This window comes from Diabrotica undecimpunctata, chromosome 4 (genome assembly GCF_040954645.1).
Source record: "Diabrotica undecimpunctata isolate CICGRU chromosome 4, icDiaUnde3, whole genome shotgun sequence".
NCBI lineage: Eukaryota > Metazoa > Arthropoda > Insecta > Coleoptera > Chrysomelidae > Diabrotica > Diabrotica undecimpunctata.
The window spans coordinates 81,517,861-81,536,716 of NC_092806.1; the positions used below are offsets into that span (position 1 = coordinate 81,517,861).

Genomic DNA, 18,856 nt, shown 5'->3' on the forward strand with positions numbered 1-18,856 from the left:
AACTTAATCTAGCTACATATGTTACACTACCAATCTAATTAGTCTTTTGAATCAGACCACGCATTTCAACACTACGTAAATATTTCTGAAGAGGTGTCAGAAATTTAGAGGTTTTCATCATTTATTATTTGCCACTTTTTATCACTGAAATTATATCTAAACAATTATAAAAAGTATGTAAGTATAGAATTACCTTTACTTCTTCTTGATGTGCCTATCCGTTACGAATGTTAGCGATCATCATGGCAAGCTTTATCTTATCTGCGGCAGCGCGGAAAAGCTGCACAGATGTTGTATTAAACCAGATTCTGAGGTTCTTTAACCAAGATGTTCTTCTTCTTTCTGGACCTCGTTTTCCAAATATTTTTCCTTACAGGATGGCTTGAAGGAAAGTATATCTGGATTCATTTCGCATAATATGTCCGAAGAACTGAAACTTTTGAGATTTGATGGTGGTCAGTACCTCTCGGTTTTTGTTCATTCTTCTGAGGACCTCCTCATTTGTGACTCGGTTAGTCCACAAGATTTTAAGCATTCTTCGATATAGCCACATCTTAAATGCTTCCAGTTTTCTGCACATATCTTCGCAACGCAATACCGTTAAGTATGCTTGATTAGTTAATCATCAATGATTTATGATGTTTAAGTAAAATAAAGTATTGTGGCATCATCCTTTATTTCTGAAACAAAAAGAATAACAACTAAATCTAGATACAATGTTACTTACGCTAAGAATAAAATTAGTCTTTTTGAATCAGAACATGCTTTCAACAATACGATTAATATTTCTGAAGAGGTGTCAGAAATTTATTGGCTTTCATCATTTATTGTTTGCCAATTCATATAACTGAAATAACTTATTTCAACATTTAATAAAACTATATAACTATAAAATTAACTTTATTATTGAAAGCAATACTGTTAAGTATGCTTGATTAGTAAATCATCAATGAATTAAGGTGCTTAAGGCAACTAACCCATTGTGGCATCATTCTTTATCTCTGAACCAAAAAGAAAAACAACTTAATCTAGCTACATATGTTACACTAAGAATTTAATTAGTCTTTTCAATCAGAACAGGCTTTCAACAATACGTAAATATTTCTGAAGGGATGCCAGAAATTTAGCGGCTTTCCTCATTTATTATTTGCCACTTTTTATAACTGAAATTACTTATCTATCTCAAAAATTATAAAAACTATGTAAGTCTAGAATTACCTTTACTACTAAACGCAATACTGTTAATTATGCTTAATAACTTAATCTTCAATGATTTATGATGTTTAAGTGAAACACTTATTGTGGCATCATCCTTTATTTCTCAAACAAAAAGAACAACTAAATCTAGATACATATGTTAGACTAATAATATAATTAGTCTTTTTGATTCAGAACATGCTTCCAACAATACGTTTAATATTTCTGAAGATGTGTCAGAAAATTATTGGTTTTCATCATTTATTGTTTGCCAATTCTTACAACTGAAATAACTTATTTCAACATTTAAAAAAACTATGTAAGTATAAAATTAATTTTATTATTGAACGCAATACTGTTAAGTATGCTTGATTAGTAAATCATCAATGAATTAAGGTGTTTAAGGCAACTAACTACTGGTGGCATCGTTCTTTATCTCTGAAACAAAAAAAAAAACACTTAATCTAGCTACCATATGTTACACTACCAATCTAATTAGTCTTTTGAATCAGACCACGCATTTCAACACTACGTAAATATTTCTGAAGAGGTGTCAGAAATTTAGAGGTTTTCATCATTTATTTGCCACTTTTTATCACTGAAATTAATTATTTATCTCAACAACAATTATAAAAACTACGTAAGTATAGAATTACCTTTACTACTCAACGCAATACTGCTAAGTATGTTTAATAGTTAATCATCAATGATTTATAGTGTTTAAGTAAAATAACCTATTGTGACATCATCCTTTATTTCTAAAACAAAAAGAAGAACAACTAAATCTAGATACATATGTTAGTTACACTAAGAATAAAATTAGCCTTTTTGAATCAGAACATGCTTTCAACAATACGATTAATATTTCTGAAGAGGTGTCAGAAATTTAGTGGTTTTCCTCATTTACTGTTTGCCAATTTTTATAAATGAAATAACTTATTTCAACAATTAGAACACTATATAAATACAGAATTACCTTCATTATTCAACGTAATACTGTTAAATATGTTTGATTGATAAATCATAACTGAATTATGGTATTTAAGGAATCTAACCCATTGTCGCATTGTTCTTTATCTCTAAAACAAAAAGAAGAACAATTTATCTACTTAAAGATGTTACACTACGAATCTAATTAGTCTTTTGAATCAGAACATGCTTTCAACAATACGTTCAATATTTCTGAATAGATGTCAGAAATTTAATGGTTTTCATCATTTATTGTTTACCAATATTTATAACTGAAATAACATATTCCAACATAAAAAAACTATATAAGTACAAAATTACCTTTATTATTGAACGCAATACTGTTAAGTATGCTTGATTAGTAAATAATCAATGAATTAAGGTGTTTAAGGCAACTAACCCATGGTGGGGGGGTTCAAAGGAGTAGTGATGCGCATTATAAGATGCTGTTTCCAGTTAGCATCTCCAGCCTCTCCTACTCAATTCCTATCCTCACCTCCATGAAGTGTGGTCTTGACCACACGGGTGGACCCCGGAAATCTGAGCAACCTTGTTAGAGATTGGGTAACCAACCCCAATGGAAGGCAAGGTCAGGGCGAACGAAGAAGGGAGAACATGGTCCTCCGAAAAGGAGGTTTTGCTACGGACCAGCGACCCATACAAGTAAAAAAAAAATTGCTACGAAACGAATATTATTGCCTCGGAATAGGACAGATTATAAAAACAAACGACGAAAGCTACGGACAAAGAATATTCTATTAGGAACATGGAATGTACTAAGTTGGTACAGACCTGGAATTGCCACGACAGCGATAAAACAACTAGAAAACTTGAACTATGATGTAGTAGCCATTCAGGAGATGAAATCCTTGTAATACATGAAAGACTACAATCAGAGTTATTAGACTTTAAACCAATAAGCGAACGAATCTGCATCATAAGATTAAGAGGTAAATTGTCCAATTTAACTATACTTTCAGTGTATGCACCAACCGAAGACGCATTAGAGGATGATAAAAATGAATTCTACGGCTCTCTAAATCAACTCTACACAGAAGCTCCTAACCACGATATTAAAATAATACTAGGTGATCTAAACGCAAAGGTAGGCACAGAAGACTACGTAATACCGGCGGCAGGAAGATATAGTCTACATGAAGTTACAAACGATAATGGATCACGTTTGGTCGATTTTGCGACAGGCTGCAACTTAGCCATCAAAAGCACCCAGTTCGCTAGAAAAAAGATCCACAAGGCAACATGGAGATCAAACGATGGAAGAACAAATAAACAAATAGATCACGTATTGATTGATGGGAGACATTCTAGCAGCATAATAAGTGTAAGAACTATGAGAGGGCCGGACAGCGTCACAGACCATTTTCTAGTAAAGGCCAAGCTCAGAACAAGAATTTCAACACAAACAATAGATAAATACACAAAGATCGAACGATGGAATGTGGCGAAGCTGAAAGAAGAAAATAATCAAAGACAATACCAAGTAGAATTAAGAAATAGGTTTCAGGTTTTGGAAATAAATGAAAATGAAAGTGAAGATCAGCGATGGAACTCCATAAAAACAACTATTACAGAAGCAGCAGAGAAATCTATCGGAAGAACGAAAAAAACAAAAAAGGAAAAATGGTTCGACGACGAATGTGAAAGAACTCTAAAAGAAGCAAACAAAAGAAGAATTGATTATCTATCGAATCCATCAGAAGAAAAACGTATACGATTCCATAGAGAGAGAGAGAGCCGCAGCGAGAAGAACACTTAGACAAAAAAAGAGACAATATCTGCAGCAACAAATTGAAAAAGTAGAAGGAGAACACAGAAGAAATCAAAATAAAAATTTCTACAGAGAAGTAAGACAGTAAAAATGGAGAAATGCTGGCTGCCGAAAACAAAATAATAGAAAAATGGGCTGAATATTTTGAAGAGCTCCTGAATATCCAAAATTTCACTGATGAAAACAATGAAAATGGTGGAAACAACGAAGAACATGAGTATCAAACGGTCGAATTAGAAATACCCCCACCAGGCATGGAAGAAATTACGCATGCCATAAAAACGCTTAAAAACGATAAATCCCCTGGTCTGGACAATATTGATGCCGAGCTAATTAAAACAAGCGGTCATGAACTCATAAGTAAAACCCCATCAATTAATAGAAATGGCCTGGCAACAAGAAATAATGCCGAAAGAATGGTGTGGTAGTAATATTGTACCAATACACAAGAAAGGAAAAAAGGAATCATGCATGAATTACAGAGGAATCTCACTAATCAATAATCTCACTAATGGAAGGCAATAGTAAACGCAGCAAAGACTCACGAAGAGTTGTAGCGCCATTGATGATGATGAACCCATGGTGGCATCGTTCTCTATCTCTAAAACAACTTAATCTAGCTACATAATATGTTACACTACCAATCTAATTAGTCTTTTGAATCAGACCACGCATTTCAACACTACGTAAATATTTCTGAAGAGGTGTCAGAAATTTAGAGGTTTTCATCATTTATTATTTGCCACTTTTTATCACTGAAATTATATCTAAACAATTATAAAAAGTATGTAAGTATAGAATTACCTTTACTTCTTCTTGATGTGCCTATCCGTTACGAATGTTAGCGATCATCATGGCAAGCTTTATCTTATCTGCGGCAGCGCGGAAAAGCTGCACAGATGTTGTATTAAACCAGATTCTGAGGTTCTTTAACCAAGATGTTCTTCTTCTTTCTGGACCTCGTTTTCCAAATATTTTTCCTTACAGGATGGCTTGAAGGAAAGTATATCTGGATTCATTTCGCATAATATGTCCGAAGAACTGAAACTTTTGAGATTTGATGGTGGTCAGTACCTCTCGGTTTTTGTTCATTCTTCTGAGGACCTCCTCATTTGTGACTCGGTTAGTCCACAAGATTTTAAGCATTCTTCGATATAGCCACATCTTAAATGCTTCCAGTTTCCTGCACATATCTTCGCAACGCAATACCGTTAAGTATGCTTGATTAGTTAATCATCAATGATTTATGATGTTTAAGTAAAATAAAGTATTGTGGCATCATCCTTTATTTCTGAAACAAAAAGAATAACAACTAAATCTAGATACAATGTTACTTACGCTAAGAATAAAATTAGTCTTTTTGAATCAGAACATGCTTTCAACAATACGATTAATATTTCTGAAGAGGTGTCAGAAATTTATTGGCTTTCATCATTTATTGTTTGCCAATTCATATAACGGAAATAACTTATTTCAACATTTAATAAAACTATATAACTATAAAATTAACTTTATTATTGAAAGCAATACTGTTAAGTATGCTTGATTAGTAAATCATCAATGAATTAAGGTGCTTAAGGCAACTAACCCATTGTGGCATCATTCTTTATCTCTGAACCAAAAAGAAAAACAACTTAATCTAGCTACATATGTTACACTAAGAATTTAATTAGTCTTTTCAATCAGAACAGGCTTTCAACAATACGTAAATATTTCTGAAGGGATGCCAGAAATTTAGCGGCTATCCTCATTTATTATTTGCCACTTTTTATAACTGAAATTACTTATCTATCTCAAAAATTATAAAAACTATGTAAGTCTAGAATTACCTTTACTACTAAACGCAATACTGTTAATTATGCTTAATAACTTAATCTTCAATGATTTATGATGTTTAAGTGAAACACTTATTGTGGCATCATCCTTTATTTCTCAAACAAAAAGAACAACTAAATCTAGATACATATGTTAGACTAATAATATAATTAGTCTTTTTGATTCAGAACATGCTTCCAACAATACGTTTAATATTTCTGAAGATGTGTCAGAAAATTATTGGTTTTCATCATTTATTGTTTGCCAATTCTTACAACTGAAATAAACTTATTTCAACATTTAAAAAAACTATGTAAGTATAAAATTAATTTTATTATTGAACGCAATACTGTTAAGTATGCTTGATTAGTAAATCATCAATGAATTAAGGTGTTTAAGGCAACTAACTCATGATGGCATTTTTCGCTATCTCTGAAACAAAAAGAAAAACAACTTAATCTAGGTCCATATGTTACACTAAGAATCTAATTAGTCTTTTCAATCAGAACAGGCTTTCAACAATACATAAACATTTCTGAAGAGGTGTTAGAAATTTAGTGGTTTTCCTCATTTACTGTTTGCCAATTTTTAAAACTGAAATAACTTATTTGAACAATTAGAAAAACTATATAAATACAGAATTATCCAACTAATCCAAGTATCCGACTAATTAAGAATTTAATTAGTCTTTTGAATCCGAACTTGCTTTCAACAATACGTTTAATATTTTTAAAGAGGTGTCAGAATTTATTGGTTTTCATCATTTATTGTTTGCCAATTTTTATAAATAAAATAACTTATTTCAACATTAAAAAAAAACTATACAAGTATAAAATTACCTTTATTATTGAACGCAATACTGTTAAGTATGCTTGATTAGTAAATAATCAATGAATTAAGGTGTTTAAGGCAACTAACTACTGGTGGCATCGTTCTTTATCTCTGAAACAAAAAAAAAACACTTAATCTAGCTACCATATGTTACACTACCAATCTAATTAGTCTTTTGAATCAGACTACGCATTTCAACACTACGTAAATATTTCTGAAGAGGTGTCAGAAATTTAGAGGTTTTCATCATTTATTTGCCACTTTTTATCACTGAAATTAATTATTTATCTCAACAACAATTATAAAAACTATGTAAGTATAGAATTACCTTTACTACTCAACGCAATACTGCTAAGTATGTTTAATAGTTAATCATCAATGATTTATAGTGTTTAAGTAAAATAACCTATTGTGACATCATCCTTTATTTCTAAAACAAAAAGAAGAACAACTAAATCTAGATACATATGTTAGTTACACTAAGAATAAAATTAGCCTTTTTGAATCAGAACATGCTTTCAACAATACGATTAATATTTCTGAAGAGGTGTCAGAAATTTATTGGTTTTCATCATTTATTGTTTGCCAATTTTTATAACTGAAATAACTTATTTTAACATTTAATAAAACTATATAAGTATAAAAGAACCTTTATTATTGAACGCAATACTGTTAAGTATGCTAGATTAGTAAATCATCAATGAATTAAGGCAACTAACCCATAATGGTATCATGCTTTAATTCTGAAACAAAAAGAAGAACAACTAAATCTAGCTACATATGTTACACTAAGAATCTAATTAGTCTTTTGAATCAGAACAAGCTTTCTACAATAATACGTAGACATTTCTGAAGAGGTGTCAGAAATTTAGTGGTTTTCCTCATTTACTGTTTGCCAATTTTTATAAATGAAATAACTTATTTCAACAATTAGAACACTATATAAATACAGAATTACCTTCATTATTCAACGTAATACTGTTAAATATGTTTGATTGATAAATCATAACTGAATTATGGTATTTAAGGAATCTAACCCATTGTCGCATTGTTCTTTATCTCTAAAACAAAAAGAAGAACAATTTATCTACTTAAAGATGTTACACTACGAATCTAATTAGTCTTTTGAATCAGAACATGCTTTCAACAATACGTTCAATATTTCTGAATAGATGTCAGAAATTTAATGGTTTTCATCATTTATTGTTTACCAATATTTATAACTGAAATAACATATTCCAACATAAAAAAACTATATAAGTACAAAATTACCTTTATTATTGAACGCAATACTGTTAAGTATGCTTGATTAGTAAATAATCAATGAATTAAGGTGTTTAAGGCAACTAACCCATGGTGGGGGGGTTCAAAGGAGTAGTGATGCGCATTATAAGATGCTGTTTCCAGTTAGCATCTCCAGCCTCTCCTACTCAATTCCTATCCTCACCTCCATGAAGTGTGGTCTTGACCACACGGGTGGACCCCGGAAATCTGAGCAACCTTGTTAGAGATTGGGTAACCAACCCCAATGGAAGGCAAGGTCAGGGCGAACGAGGAAGGGAGAACATGGTCCTCCGAAAAGGAGGTTTTGCTACGGACCAGCGACCCATACAAGTAAAAAAAAAATTGCTACGAAACGAATATTATTGCCTCGGAATAGGACAGATTATAAAAACAAATGACGAAAGCTACGGACAAAGAATATTCTATTAGGAACATGGAATGTACTAAGTTGGTACAGACCTGGAATTGCCACGACAGCGATAAAACAACTAGAAAACTTGAACTATGATGTAGTAGCCATTCAGGAGATGAAATCCTTGTAATACATGAAAGACTACAATCAGAGTTATTAGACTTTAAACCAATAAGCGAACGAATCTGCATCATAAGATTAAGAGGTAAATTGTCCAATTTAACTATATTTTCAGTGTATGCACCAACCGAAGACGCATTAGAGGATGATAAAAATGAATTCTACGGCTCTCTAAATCAACTCTACACAGAAGCTCCTAACCAGGATATTAAAATAATACTAGGTGATCTAAACGCAAAGGTAGGCACAGAAGACTACGTAATACCGGCGGCAGGAAGATATAGTCTACATGAAGTTACAAACGATAATGGATCACGTTTGGTCGATTTTGCGACAGGCTGCAACTTAGCCATCAAAAGCACCCAGTTCGCTAGAAAAAAGATCCACAAGGCAACATGGAGATCAAACGATGGAAGAACAAATAAACAAATAGATCACGTATTGATTGATGGGAGACATTCTAGCAGCATAATAAGTGTAAGAACTATGAGAGGGCCGGACAGCGTCACAGACCATTGTCTCGTAAAGGCCAAGCTCAGAACAAGAATTTCAACACAAACAATAGATAAATACACAAAGATCGAAGGATGGAATGTGGCGAAGCTGAAAGAAGAAAATAATCAAAGACAATACCAAGTAGAATTAAGAAATAGGTTTCAGGTTTTGGAAATAAATGAAAATGAAAGTGAAGATCAGCGATGGAACTCCATAAAAACAACTATTACAGAAGCAGCAGAGAAATCTATCGGAAGAACGAAAAAAACAAAAAAGGAAAAATGGTTCGACGACGAATGTGAAAGAACTCTAAAAGAAGCAAACAAAAGAAGAATTGATTATCTATCGAATCCATCAGAAGAAAAACGTATACGATTCCATAGAGAGAGAGAGAGAGCCGCAGCGAGAAGAACACTTAGACAAAAAAAGAGACAATATCTGCAGCAACAAATTGAAAAAGTAGAAGGAGAACACAGAAGAAATCAAAATAAAAATTTCTACAGAGAAGTAAGACAGTAAAAATGGAGAAATGCTGGCTGCCGAAAACAAAATAATAGAAAAATGGGCTGAATATTTTGAAGAGCTCCTGAATATCCAAAATTTCACTGATGAAAACAATGAAAATGGTGGAAACAACGAAGAACATGAGTATCAAACGGTCGAATTAGAAATACCCCCACCAGGCATGGAAGAAATTACGCATGCCATAAAAACGCTTAAAAACGATAAATCCCCTGGTCTGGACAATATTGATGCCGAGCTAATTAAAACAGGCGGTCATGAACTCATAAGTAAAACCCCATCAATTAATAGAAATGGCCTGGCAACAAGAAATAATGCCGAAAGAATGGTGTGGTAGTATTATTGTACCAATACACAAGAAAGGAAAAAAGGAATCATGCATGAATTACAGAGGAATCTCACTAATCAATAATCTCACTAATGGAAGGCAATAGTAAACGCGGCAAAGACTCACGAAGAGTTGTAGCGCCATTGATGATGATGAACCCATGGTGGCATCGTTCTCTATCTCTAAAACAACTTAATCTAGCTACATATGTTACACTACCAATCTAATTAGTCTTTTGAATCAGACCACGCATTTCAACACTACGTAAATATTTCTGAAGAGGTGTCAGAAATTTAGAGGTTTTCATCATTTATTATTTGCCACTTTTTATCACTGAAATTATATCTAAACAATTATAAAAAGTATGTAAGTATAGAATTACCTTTACTTCTTCTTGATGTGCCTATCCGTTACGAATGTTAGCGATCATCATGGCAAGCTTTATCTTATCTGCGGCAGCGCGGAAAAGCTGCACAGATGTTGTATTAAACCAGATTCTGAGGTTCTTTAACCAAGATGTTCTTCTTCTTTCTGGACCTCGTTTTCCAAATTTTTTTCCTTACAGGATGGCTTGAAGGAAAGTATATCTGGATTCATTTCGCATAATATGTCCGAAGAACTGAAACTTTTGAGATTTGATGGTGGTCAGTACCTCTCGGTTTTTGTTCATTCTTCTGAGGACCTCCTCATTTGTGACTCGGTTAGTCCACAAGATTTTAAGCATTCTTCGATATAGCCACATCTTAAATGCTTCCAGTTTCCTGCACATATCTTCGCAACGCAATACCGTTAAGTATGCTTGATTAGTTAATCATCAATGATTTATGATGTTTAAGTAAAATAAAGTATTGTGGCATCATCCTTTATTTCTGAAACAAAAAGAATAACAACTAAATCTAGATACAATGTTACTTACGCTAAGAATAAAATTAGTCTTTTTGAATCAGAACATGCTTTCAACAATACGATTAATATTTCTGAAGAGGTGTCAGAAATTTATTGGCTTTCATCATTTATTGTTTGCCAATTCATATAACGGAAATAACTTATTTCAACATTTAATAAAACTATATAACTATAAAATTAACTTTATTATTGAAAGCAATACTGTTAAGTATGCTTGATTAGTAAATCATCAATGAATTAAGGTGCTTAAGGCAACTAACCCATTGTGGCATCATTCTTTATCTCTGAACCAAAAAGAAAAACAACTTAATCTAGCTACATATGTTACACTAAGAATTTAATTAGTCTTTTCAATCAGAACAGGCTTTCAACAATACGTAAATATTTCTGAAGGGATGCCAGAAATTTAGCGGCTATCCTCATTTATTATTTGCCACTTTTTATAACTGAAATTACTTATCTATCTCAAAAATTATAAAAACTATGTAAGTCTAGAATTACCTTTACTACTAAACGCAATACTGTTAATTATGCTTAATAACTTAATCTTCAATGATTTATGATGTTTAAGTGAAACACTTATTGTGGCATCATCCTTTATTTCTCAAACAAAAAGAACAACTAAATCTAGATACATATGTTAGACTAATAATATAATTAGTCTTTTTGATTCAGAACATGCTTCCAACAATACGTTTAATATTTCTGAAGATGTGTCAGAAAATTATTGGTTTTCATCATTTATTGTTTGCCAATTCTTACAACTGAAATAAACTTATTTCAACATTTAAAAAAACTATGTAAGTATAAAATTAATTTTATTATTGAACGCAATACTGTTAAGTATGCTTGATTAGTAAATCATCAATGAATTAAGGTGTTTAAGGCAACTAACTCATGATGGCATTTTTCGCTATCTCTGAAACAAAAAGAAAAACAACTTAATCTAGGTCCATATGTTACACTAAGAATCTAATTAGTCTTTTCAATCAGAACAGGCTTTCAACAATACATAAACATTTCTGAAGAGGTGTTAGAAATTTAGTGGTTTTCCTCATTTACTGTTTGCCAATTTTTAAAACTGAAATAACTTATTTCAACAATTAGAAAAACTATATAAATACAGAATTATCCAACTAATCCAAGTATCCGACTAATTAAGAATTTAATTAGTCTTTTGAATCCGAACTTGCTTTCAACAATACGTTTAATATTTTTAAAGAGGTGTCAGAATTTATTGGTTTTCATCATTTATTGTTTGCCAATTTTTATAAATAAAATAACTTATTTCAACATTAAAAAAAACTATACAAGTATAAAATTACCTTTATTATTGAACCCAATACTGTTAAGTATGCTTGATTAGTAAATAATCAATGAATTAAGGTGTTTAAGGCAACTAACTACTGGTGGCATCGTTCTTTATCTCTGAAACAAAAAAAAAACACTTAATCTAGCTACCATATGTTACACTACCAATCTAATTAGTCTTTTGAATCAGACCACGCATTTCAACACTACGTAAATATTTCTGAAGAGGTGTCAGAAATTTAGAGGTTTTCATCATTTATTTGCCACTTTTTATCACTGAAATTAATTATTTATCTCAACAACAATTATAAAAACTATGTAAGTATAGAATTACCTTTACTACTCAACGCAATACTGCTAAGTATGTTTAATAGTTAATCATCAATGATTTATAGTGTTTAAGTAAAATAACCTATTGTGACATCATCCTTTATTTCTAAAACAAAAAGAAGAACAACTAAATCTAGATACATATGTTAGTTACACTAAGAATAAAATTAGCCTTTTTGAATCAGAACATGCTTTCAACAATACGATTAATATTTCTGAAGAGGTGTCAGAAATTTATTGGTTTTCATCATTTATTGTTTGCCAATTTTTATAACTGAAATAACTTATTTCAACATTTAATAAAACTATATAAGTATAAAAGAACCTTTATTATTGAACGCAATACTGTTAAGTATGCTAGATTAGTAAATCATCAATGAATTAAGGTGTTTAAGGCAACTAACCCATAATGGTATCATGCTTTAATTCTGAAACAAAAAGAAGAACAACTAAATCTAGCTACATATGTTACACTAAGAATCTAATTAGTCTTTTGAATCAGAACAAGCTTTCTACAATAATACGTAGACATTTCTGAAGAGGTGTCAGAAATTTAGTGGTTTTCCTCATTTACTGTTTGCCAATTTTTATAAATGAAATAACTTATTTCAACAATTAGAACACTATATAAATACAGAATTACCTTCATTATTCAACGTAATACTGTTAAATATGTTTGATTGATAAATCATAACTGAATTATGGTATTTAAGGAATCTAACCCATTGTCGCATTGTTCTTTATCTCTAAAACAAAAAGAAGAACAATTTATCTACTTAAAGATGTTACACTACGAATCTAATTAGTCTTTTGAATCAGAACATGCTTTCAACAATACGTTCAATATTTCTGAATAGATGTCAGAAATTTAATGGTTTTCATCATTTATTGTTTACCAATATTTATAACTGAAATAACATATTCCAACATAAAAAAACTATATAAGTACAAAATTACCTTTATTATTGAACGCAATACTGTTAAGTATGCTTGATTAGTAAATAATCAATGAATTAAGGTGTTTAAGGCAACTAACCCATGGTGGGGGGGTTCAAAGGAGTAGTGATGCGCATTATAAGATGCTGTTTCCAGTTAGCATCTCCAGCCTCTCCTACTCAATTCCTATCCTCACCTCCATGAAGTGTGGTCTTGACCACACGGGTGGACCCCGGAAATCTGAGCAACCTTGTTAGAGATTGGGTAACCAACCCCAATGGAAGGCAAGGTCAGGGCGAACGAGGAAGGGAGAACATGGTCCTCCGAAAAGGAGGTTTTGCTACGGACCAGCGACCCATACAAGTAAAAAAAAAATTGCTACGAAACGAATATTATTGCCTCGGAATAGGACAGATTATAAAAACAAACGACGAAAGCTACGGACAAAGAATATTCTATTAGGAACATGGAATGTACTAAGTTGGTACAGACCTGGAATTGCCACGACAGCGATAAAACAACTAGAAAACTTGAACTATGATGTAGTAGCCATTCAGGAGATGAAATCCTTGTAATACATGAAAGACTACAATCAGAGTTATTAGACTTTAAACCAATAAGCGAACGAATCTGCATCATAAGATTAAGAGGTAAATTGTCCAATTTAACTATATTTTCAGTGTATGTACCAACCGAAGACGCATTAGAGGATGATAAAAATGAATTCTACGGCTCTCTAAATCAACTCTACACAGAAGCTCCTAACCACGATATTAAAATAATACTAGGTGATCTAAACGCAAAGGTAGGCACAGAAGACTACGTAATACCGGCGGCAGGAAGATATAGTCTACATGAAGTTACAAACGATAATGGATCACGTTTGATCGATTTTGCAACAGGCTGCAACTTAGCCATCAAAAGCACCCAGTTCGCTAGAAAAAAGATCCACAAGGCAACATGGAGATCAAACGATGGAAGAACAAATAAACAAATAGATCACGTATTGATTGATGGGAGACATTCTAGCAGCATAATAAGTGTAAGAACTATGAGAGGGCCGGACAGCGTCACAGACCATTTTCTCGTAAAGGCCAAGCTCAGAACAAGAATTTCAACACAAACAATAGATAAATACACAAAGATCGAACGATGGAATGTGGCGAAGCTGAAAGAAGAAAATAATCAAAGACAATACCAAGTAGAATTAAGAAATAGGTTTCAGGTTTTGGAAATAAATGAAAATGAAAGTGAACATCAGCGATGGAACTCCATAAAAACAACTATTACAGAAGCAGCAGAGAAATCTATCGGAAGAACGAAAAAAACAAAAAAGGAAAAATGGTTCGACGACGAACGTGAAAGAACTCTAAAAGAAGCAAACAAAAGAAGAACTGATTATCTATCGAATCCATCAGAAGAAAAACGTATACGATTCCACAGAGAGAGAGAGCCGCAGCGAGAAGAACACTTAGACAAAAAAAAAGAGACAATATCTGCAGCAACAAATTGAAAAAGTAGAAGGAGAACACAGAAGAAATCAAAATAAAAATTTCTACAGAGAAGTAAGACAGTAAAAATGGAGAAATGCTGGCTGCCGAAAACAAAATAATAGAAAAATGGGCTGAATATTTTGAAGAGCTTCTGAATATCCAAAATTTCACTGATGAAAACAATGAAAATGGTGGAAACAACAAAGAACATTAGTATCAAACGGTCGAATTAGAAATACCCCCACCAGGCATGGAAGAAATTACGCATGCCATAAAAACGCTTAAAAACGATAAATCCCCTGGTCTGGACAATATTCATGCCGAGCTAATTAAAACAGGCGGTCATGAACTCATAAGTAAAATCCATCAATTAATAGAAATGGCCTGGCAACAAGAAATAATGCCGAAAGAATGGTGTGGTAGTATTATTGTACCAATACACAAGAAAGGAAAAAAGGAATCATGCATGAATTACAGAGGAATCTCACTAATCAACACTACATATAAAATATTGGCTTCGATATTATTAAAAAGATTAGTACCATACGCCGAAGAAATAGTTGGTGACTAACAGTGTGGTTTCAGGCCTGGCAGATCGACTATTGATCAAATATTTACAATAAATCAAATGCTTGAAAAGTATTGGGAATATAATCACGACGTGCATCAGATTTTTATAGACTTCAAACAGGCTTATGATTCAATTAATCGTGCAACATTATGGAAGGCAATGATCGAGCTCGGCGTACCCCAGAAACTAGCTGCGGTAACACAAATGTGTGTAATTAACTCTTTTGCACAAGTTAGAAGAGGGGGAGAAATATCAAATGCTTTCTGCATAAATTCTGGACATAAATGATCACAACTTCGAAGTGGTTAAAGAATTTAAATATCTAGGAGCAACAATCACAAATGACAACAAATTAGAGCGAGGAGTTGAAACGAGAATAATGACAGGAAACAGATCTTTCTTTGCAATGCAACATCTAATGAAGTCAAAACTTCTTTCACGAGGTACAAAAATCCGGATATATAAGACTATAATACGACCAGCAATCGCGTATGGAAGCGAAACATGGACGCTAACAAAAAGAGAAATAAATAAATTGCTGGTGTGGGAACGTAAAATTCTTCGAATGATATATGGCCCTTGCAGAGACAGCGTGACAAACGAATGGAGGGGCAGATACAATAACGAGCTAGAGTCTCTATTCGGAAAAGAAAATTTAGTAAGATATATAAAGGCCAATAGACTCAGATGGACAGGGCATGTGATACGCAGTAACGACAATCGCCTTATAAACAATGTGTTCTGGAAAAGGCCAGAGGGAAGAAGGTCTGTAGAGCGGCCTAGAAAAAGGTGGAAAGATGCAGTCAAAGAAGATCTAGAGAAAATGGGAGTGCGACAATGAGAATTACTGGCACAGGACCAACAAACATGGAAGGCAATAGTAAACGCGGCAAAGACTCACGAAGAGTTGTAGCGCCATTGATGATGATGAACCCATGGTGGCATCGTTCTCTATCTCTAAAATTAATCTAGCTACATATGTTACACTACCAATCTAATTAGTCTTTTGAATCAGACCACGCATTTCAACACTACGTAAATATTTCTGAAGAGGTGTCAGAAATTTAGAGGTTTTCATCATTTATTATTTGCCACTTTTTATCACTGAAATTATATCTAAACAATTATAAAAAGTATGTAAGTATAGAATTACCTTTACTTCTTCTTGATGTGCCTATCCGTTACGAATGTTAGCGATCATCATGGCAAGCTTTATCTTATCTGCGGCAGCGCGGAAAAGCTGCACATATGTTGTATTAAACCAGATTCTGAGGTTCTTTAACCAAGATGTTCTTCTTCTTTCTGGACCTCGTTTTCCAAATATTTTTCCTTACAGGATGGCTTGAAGGAAAGTATATCTGGATTCATTTCGCATAATATGTCCGAAGAACTGAAACTTTTGAGATTTGATGGTGGTCAGTACCTCTCGGTTTTTGTTCATTCTTCTGAGGACCTCCTCATTTGTGACTCGGTTAGTCCACAAGATTTTAAGCATTCTTCGATATAGCCACATCTTAAATGCTTCCAGTTTCCTGCACATATCTTCGCAACGCAATACCGTTAAGTATGCTTGATTAGTTAATCATCAATGATTTATGATGTTTAAGTAAAATAAAGTATTGTGGCATCATCCTTTATTTCTGAAACAAAAAGAATAACAACTAAATCTAGATACAATGTTACTTACGCTAAGAATAAAATTAGTCTTTTTGAATCAGAACATGCTTTCAACAATACGATTAATATTTCTGAAGAGGTGTCAGAAATTTATTGGCTTTCATCATTTATTGTTTGCCAATTCATATAACTGAAATAACTTATTTCAACATTTAATAAAACTATATAACTATAAAATTAACTTTATTATTGAAAGCAATACTGTTAAGTATGCTTGATTAGTAAATCATCAATGAATTAAGGTGCTTAAGGCAACTAACCCATTGTGGCATCATTCTTTATCTCTGAACCAAAAAGAAAATCAACTTAATCTAGCTACATATGTTACACTAAGAATTTAATTAGTCTTTTCAATCAGAACAGGCTTTCAACAATACGTAAATATTTCTGAAGGGATGCCAGAAATTTAGCGGCTATCCTCATTTATTATTTGCCACTTTTTATAACTGAAATTACTTATCTATCTCAAAAATTATAAAAACTATGTAAGTCTAGAATTACCTTTACTACTAAACGCAATACTGTTAATTATGCTTAATAACTTAATCTTCAATGATTTATGATGTTTAAGTGAAACACTTATTGTGACATCATCCTTTATTTCTCAAACAAAAAGAACAACTAAATCTAGATACATATGTTAGATTAATAATATAATTAGTCTTTTTGATTCAGAACATGCTTCCAACAATACGATTAATATTTCTGAAGATGTGTCAGAAAATTATTGGTTTTCATCATTTATTGTTTGCCAATTCATATAACTGAAATAACTTATTTCAACATTTAATAAAACTATATAACTATAAAATTAACTTTATTATTGAAAGCAATACTGTTAAGTATGCTTGATTAGTAAATCATCAATGAATTAAGGTGCTTAAGGCAACTAACCCATTGTGGCATCATTCTTTATCTCTGAACCAAAAAGAAAAACAACTTAATCTAGCTACATATGTTACACTAAGAATTTAATTAGTCTTTTCAATCAGAACAGGCTTTCAACAATACGTAAATATTTCTGAAGGGATGCCAGAAATTTAGCGGCTATCCTCATTTATTATTTGCCACTTTTTATAACTGAAATTACTTATCTATCTCAAAAATTATAAAAACTATGTAAGTCTAGAATTACCTTTACTACTAAACGCAATACTGTTAATTATGCTTAATAACTTAATCTTCAATGATTTATGATGTTTAAGTGAAACACTTATTGTGACATCAACCTTTATTTCTCAAACAAAAAGAACAACTAAATCTAGATACATATGTTAGATTAATAATATAATTAGTCTTTTTGAATCAGAACATGCTTTCAACAATACGATTAATATTTCTGAAGATGTGTCAGAAAATTATTGGTTTTCATCATTTATTGTTTGCCAATTCTTACAACTGAAATAACTTATTTCAACATTTAAAAAAACCATGTAAGTATAAAATTAATTTTATTATTGAACGCAATACTGTTAAGTATGCTTGATTAGTAAATCATCAATGAATTAAGGTGTTTAACGCAACTAACTCATGATGGCATCTTTCTTTATCTCTGAAACAAAAAGAAAAACAACTTAATCTAGGTCCATATGTTACACTAAGAATCTAATTAGTCTTTTGAATCAGAACAGGCTTTCAACAATAGGTAAACATTTCTGAAGAGGTGTTAGAAATTTAGTGGTTTTCCTCATTTACTGTTTGCCAATTTTTAAAACTGAAATAACTTATTTCAACAATTAGAAAAACTATATAAATACAGAATTATCCAACTAATCCAAGTATCCGACTAATTAAGAATTTAATTAGTCTTTTGAATCCGAACTTGCTTTCAACAATACGTTTAATATTTTTAAAGAGGTGTCAGAATTTA

General features: G+C 32.1%; 1 protein-coding gene across 26 annotated transcripts in view; it reads right to left on the reverse strand.

The window, feature by feature from the left end:
- The window catches only part of LOC140439729 (uncharacterized), a 150,914-nt gene that overhangs the window by 40,048 nt on the left and 92,010 nt on the right, over positions 1-18,856 (reverse strand). For 14 of the 26 annotated variants that reach the window (XR_011950692.1, XR_011950695.1, XR_011950697.1 and 11 more), the window contains 12 exons: positions 16,463-16,949; positions 12,953-13,055; positions 12,314-12,415; positions 11,994-12,096; positions 10,145-10,631; positions 7,560-7,662; positions 6,930-7,031; positions 6,610-6,712; positions 4,760-5,246; positions 2,174-2,276; positions 1,854-1,955; positions 194-680 (listed from right to left, as the gene is read on the reverse strand). The gene's annotated coding sequence lies outside the window, so the exon portion shown is untranslated. The other 12 variants (XR_011950702.1, XR_011950699.1, XR_011950701.1 and 9 more) reach the window with 12 other exon arrangements.